The sequence below is a fragment of the Anopheles coluzzii genome, assembly GCF_943734685.1.
Source record: "Anopheles coluzzii chromosome X unlocalized genomic scaffold, AcolN3 X_unloc_1, whole genome shotgun sequence".
In the NCBI taxonomy this organism is placed as follows: domain Eukaryota; kingdom Metazoa; phylum Arthropoda; class Insecta; order Diptera; family Culicidae; genus Anopheles; species Anopheles coluzzii.
In genome coordinates, this window is record NW_026054419.1 from 2,781,059 (window position 1) to 2,787,500 (window position 6,442).

General features: G+C 50.7%; 1 pseudogene; it reads right to left on the reverse strand.

The window, feature by feature from the left end:
• Positions 1-1,193: 1,193 nt before the first annotated feature.
• The window catches only part of LOC120960656 (large subunit ribosomal RNA), an 8,872-nt pseudogene continuing 3,623 nt past the window's right edge, over positions 1,194-6,442 (reverse strand).

Here is a 6,442-nt window from a genome sequence, read left to right on the forward strand (position 1 = left end):
GTCCGAGAGGTAACCACTCGGGCAAGGAAGATAGCAGATGCCGTTACCCGCCTCTTGCGCAACCACAGTGGACCAAAGACCAGCAAAGCGCGACTGTTGGCCTCGGTCGCAGAGTCGGTCATCCGATATGCTGCGCCCATCTGGCATGGCGAGGTGACGAAGAGAGAGTGTCGTCGACTTTTGGAGAGGGTTCAGCGAGTCTCAGCACGGAGGGTGGCACGCACCTTCCGTACCGTAAGGTATGAGACCGCCACCCTCCTCGCCGGGCTGACCCCCATCTGTCTCTTGATAGAGGAGGATGCGCGAGTGTTCGAGCGTGTTAATGATCCGGGTCGGTCGATAACGAAGGCAGCCATCCGGTTGGAGGAGAGGCAGCGCACCATCACGATGTGGCAGAGCCAATGGGACGCCGAGGCCGACACCTCCAGATACACCCGGTGGACGCATCGGATAATCCGCGACATCAGCGCTTGGCAAGGCCGGAGACACGGGGAGATGACCTTCCACTTGGCCCAGGTGCTCTCTGGACATGGGTTCTTCAGAGAGTACCTGGCCATCAACGGCTTTACGGAATCCCCTGACTGTCGCAGCTGTGCGGGTGTTCCGGAAAATGCCCATCACGCCATCTTCGAATGCCCCAGGTTTGCTCGAGTGAGGATGGAGTACTTTGGTGAACTGGGGCCGAATCCGGTCACGCCGGACAGTCTTCAGGACTTCCTTATGGGCAGCCAAGACAACTGGAGCAGCTTCTGTGAGGCGGCACGTCGAATAACAACAACGCTGCAGCGTGACTGGGACACGGAACGAGAACAGCGGGCTGCTTCCAATCGTGAGGAAGCTGAAATACAACAGCAGCTACAGCGAGAGGAAGACGATCGCCGCACTGAAGAACGGCGGCAGCTCCACAATGAGGCAAATCGTGCCTACCGCCAGCGCAATAGGAGAAGTCAACCTACTTCACCAGCTCCACCACCAACACCCAGGGAGGCCGCTCGCCTCGAAGATGGGCGACGGAGAGTGGCCCGCTGGCGGGAAAGACAACGAATGATTCGGAACGGTGGAATCCAAATGCTACGAGCGCTGTTCGGCCATGATGCCTGGTCGAGCGAAAGTGACAATGAACCCGATGACGTCGAGCGAGGCGGACTTGATGCTGCCCAGCAGGCAGCAGCAGCCGAAGCCGAAAGAGCGGCACGCTAAAGCTAACTTTAGTAAAAAGATCAACGAAAGTGTAAAAAAAAAGAAAGGTGCTTCGGTACAGATATAGGGCTCCCCTTAAGGGAATGAATTCAGAGGAACAGTTTGGAAAATAGAATTTCAACTAAAATAAACGGAAAGGTGCGAACGCACGGCTAAAAAGTTAGGCTCCCTATGAGCATCACGTCCACCCTTAAATCCCTTCGCAGGGCATAAGGGGCGGATTATGAGAGGGCTGGGTTTTCTTTTCGATGTAACATACGATCAATAAAAATCCACTCGATATAAAAAAAAAAAAAGCCAGTTATCCCTGTGGTAACTTTTCTGACACCTCTTGCTAAAAACTCGTTATAACCAAAAGGATCGTAAGGCCAAGCTTTCGCTGTCCCGAAGTGTACTGAACGTTGGGATCAAGCCAGCTTTTGTCCTTATGCTCAGCGTGTGGTTTCTGTCCACACTGAGCTGACCTTTGGACACCTCCGTTATCGTTTTGGAGATGTACCGCCCCAGTCAAACTCCGCACCTGGCACTGTCCATGACGTGGACCGAAAGGACCTGTCCAGGAGTCTTCGAGCCGGGCGGCGCGCGGAACCGGGGGCAAACGTGACATCATAAACGATCGACCGCGCAGAAGCAGTGCACCACGAATGCACCGACGTACGCAAGCTTGTACCCTTGCGGGCCACGGCTCACGGTCGGACAAGCGGGTAACACGCTACACACGACGATGCTACGATGCAGTCTCCCCGGCGGCACCACCCAGCGACACACTGGACGCTGAGCGAGAAACACGGCGCATTGGGCGCGCGCAGGCGAACCGCCGCCACAGCCCCCCGGAGGAGGTGCGCGCACGATCCGGACCTGGGGCCCGCGCTTGTTCCACCCAATCATGTAAGTAAGGCAACAGTAAGAGTGGTGGTATCTCAGAGGCGAGCTCCACGAGGAAGCCCTCCCACCTATGCTGCACCTCCTATATCGCCTTACAATGCCAGACTAGAGTCAAGCTCAACAGGGTCTTCTTTCCCCGCTAGTGCATCCAAGCCCGTTCCCTTGGCTGTGGTTTCGCTAGATAGTAGATAGGGACAGAGGGAATCTCGTTAATCCATTCATGCGCGTCACTAATTAGATGACGAGGCATTTGGCTACCTTTTTTTTTTTTTTTTTTTTTTTTTTTTTTTTTTTTTTTTTTTTTTTGTTATCGAAGGGGAAATCTTGCATAAGACACCTGGGTGATCAACCCCGGTAGTGTGAGATTCTTACTCACTAAAACCCCTCCGTGCCTTCAACCGGCCCCGAGTGGATCACCCGTTAGGGTATCGACGTCACTCGGGCGGTGGATGTCCATCATCCCAGGCAACGAATGGCTTCCAACAGTGGTGATTAGCCACTGTCTAGCCCTCGGCGATGAAGCTACGATGAACTACGATGAATCCTTGTCGTTACTCGTCGTCACTGTCGCTGCTCTGCAAGGCCAACTGGATGTTGGCGAGCAAAGCACGTCGTTCGCCTCGTTCGATGACGTGTCTTCGGCGTTGTTGTCGAATCATAATCGTCCGTACTGCTTGATGAACCATGCTCCAGTTATATCTGTTAGCAGACATAACTTCGATGATGTTCTCCGGCGTTAACTCCTCGTCGACTTGATGCTGAAGTCTGATGATCAATTCACGATGACGTACACAATGGAATATCGTGTGTTCGGCGTCCTCAGGTTCCTCGCACGCATCGCATAGCGGCGAACCCGTTAACTGCATCCGATGAAGCTGGTAGGCGTAGAAGCCATGGCTGGAAAGAAACTGGGAAAGAAAGAAATCTACACCACCAAATCTTCTACTTATCCATCTGTTGACGTCGGGTATGAGACGGTATGTCCACCGACCGTGAACACTCTCATCCCATTCTCGTTGCCATCGTTCCATAGTTGTGACACGTTCCATGTTACGTGCAACCGATCCGGCGATGTTCTCTGCTCGTCTCCGATGAAAAGTCCTGGAGTCCTCGTCCAGGAGGAGATGCAGCGGGATCATTCCCGCAAGCACGCAGACTGCATCGTGAGAAGTTGTCCTGAAAGAAGAGATAACTCGCTGGACTACTGGCCGGTAAAACCGACGTAGCCATTGTCTACGGTTAGCAAATCTAAGGGTATGACACCAAATGGGCGAGGCATACCGGACCTTCGCCACAACAGTAAGAGCAATTACTCGCCTAACATTACTACTTGGACCTGCCTTATTAGGCATCATCCTTACCAAGGTGGTCCATAGCTTCGTCGCTCTCTCCACCGCATACCTGATGTGTGAAGTGTATTCGAGGCGGTCATCTAAGACCATCCCCAAATACTTTAAGCTGCGCGACGAATGTACTACGTGATCACCTACCCTGATAGCCCCGTGCTGTATCCTCTGATGGGAACTGACCATAATAAACTCGGTCTTGGTCGGGGCTATCTTTAATCCGTTGTCGGTCATCCATCTGTCGATGATGCGAATCTGGCTGGAAACGAGAATTTCAATATCATCAACACAATTACCTTCCACCAACAACACTATATCGTCTGCATAGCCGATAATCCGTGCACCTTCCACCATTGCAACTCGTAGGACACCGTCGTACATGAGGTTCCATAACGTTGGGCCAAGTACCGAGCCTTGAGGTACACCCGATGTGACTGCAATCTCTGCCGGTCCATCTGTGGTATCATACATCAGCACACGATTCCTAAAATAATCACCAATGATATCATACAGATATTTAGGAGTGTTAATTCTCTGTAATGCATTTGCAATCGCCAACCACGAAGCACTGTTAAAAGCATTAGTAACATCTAATGTAACAACTGCACAATACCGTCCACTGTATCGGTTTCTGCTTCTAGCTACCGAAACAATGTCCACTACCCGTTGAATCGCATCAACCGTTGATCGACGACTTCTGAAACCAAATTGGTCGTCAGACAGTCCGTTGACCTCCTCGATGTGTGCATTTAACCGTTGCACTATGATGCGTTCTAGACCTTTACCTGCCCCGTCTAGTAGACAAATGGGGCGTACCGAACCCGGTTCCCCTGGTGGTTTGTTCGGCTTCGGTATTAACACCAACCTCTGCCTTTTCCACTCATCGGGGAACTTCGCGTTCTCTAAACAGCCTTGGTAAACCCTGCAAAATGCATCGGTTGCAGTCAACATACCAACTTTCAGCGCCTCATTCGGGATACCATCTGGTCCCGGCGCCTTTTTGTTGGGTAGTCTCCTGGCAACCGCAAGAATCTCATCATTAGTAATTCTTTCAAACTCTCGTGGCTGATCGACACGATAATCAGGCCACACCGTGTTCGGGTGAGTAGGAAAAAGCTCGCTCACCACTTCCCTAAACTCGTCCAATGTCATGGTTCGGGGTCCAATCGAACCCTCGGCCACTTTCTTGAACGTATGATATACAATACCAAATGATGCGTTGTTCGCTGTTCCCAGGAACTCTTTCCACTTCCTCTGTCGGGTATGCTTGATCAATCGCTTGAGGGCATTCCGTGCCACCTTGAACTCGTCCCTAAAAGTAGAATAGAGATCAGTATTAAATGCTCTTTGCGCTAACCGATCGCGGTGTTTGCACTCTTTGCGAAGTGCCTCAATCTCTAGCGTCCACCAAAATGCACTCTTGTTAGGAGTGTACCTCTTACGCTTAGTCATCGTCGCATTACACGCCGTGACAAGTATACGCATTAAGTCTTCGCTTGTTGTGACCTCGGTCTCCAAAGCGGCTTGCATCATAACTTCAAATATATCTTTGCTAAAATACTTGATGCTCCATCCCGTTATGGGTCGGGACAAGTTACGCACGCTTTGCGTCTCAAGATCTATTCGTATTGCACGATGATCAGAGTTCATATAGCTAGACAACACCTCCCACTTAAATGATCTTGCAACTGTTCTGCTCGCAAAGGTTAGATCAACTACTGACGTACGCCCTGGTCCAACATAAGTTGGGGTGCTGCCGTCGTTCAATAAAATTGCGTCAATCTGCGCAAAGGTTGATAAGACCAACTCACCTCTTCGTTTCTGGGTTTCTCCACGCTCGCCAAGTTGGTTGTTCCAACTTGCTGACCAAGCGTTGAAGTCCCCCCCGATAACGAATTTGTGGATACCGGTTACGGCCATTACCGTGTTATCCAACATGTTCTGGAACTCTTCCATACTAAATCTAGGTGGCGCGTAAACGCTAACCACTCGCATATCACCTATGTCAACTATCATTAAACCCTTCAGAGCCTTACTGACTACCTTAACTGGTAAGTCCGCGTTAACCACTACCGCTGCTGTGTTATCGTCATTGCGTAACACTTTGACGTTGGTTGTTGCCAGATACGGATCTGCAATCAACACTATGTCCGCAGATTCTTCCCTAATCGTTCGCCACATTAACTGAAATGCAGCATAACTGTGATTCTGGTTATGTTGTAGCAACCTAACCATTAAGATCTAATCGTTCGCCTTCTAGGACACATGTAACTGCCCGTTGCGTGGAGGTTCTGTGACCTCGTACCGCAATCCAAACACTTGACAGAGTTGGTACAAGCTTGCTTCTTGTGTCCACTCAAACCGCATTTCCAGCACAGATTACTTCTGTCTGGTTCCCTACAATGATAGCTCGTATGGCCTACCTTCCAACACTTATAGCATTTCTGCTCCTCCATTACCTCACGGATATGGCATATCGACCAACCAACTTTCAGCTTTCCCAAATTCAGGAAGCTTTGAAAGTCTGGCAGCGATACGTTGATCCGTGCCCACTGCGTACCGGCCGCGCGGCCTTTCTTCATTTTGATACGATCTATTTCTATCTCGATGTTGAGCTGTGCTTTGACAGACTCCGCAACCTCCTCTGGGGTGGTAATTTCATCGAGATGCATGATCTCAATCATTTTAGAAGGAGCTAGCGTTCTCACTGACGCCTTGCCCTTCACCGCTTCCTTAACCTTTGGGGCAATTGCACTAGCAGAACTACCCTGCTTCAATTCTAGCAACATGCCTCCATTTTGGGCCCGTCGGACCTTAGAGATTGTCTCTCCAACCGATTTAAGAGCATCGGACTGCTTCATTTCCTTGAGCAATTTCGCCAGCTCCTCGGAAGTGCAGTCCGATATCAGCAGAGCCTCAGGCCGCTTCCTGGGCTTATTCTGCTTCTTCTTGCCCTTCTTCTTCTTCCTCTTAATAATGCTACCCTCATTAATATTCGGTCCGTTTCTCGG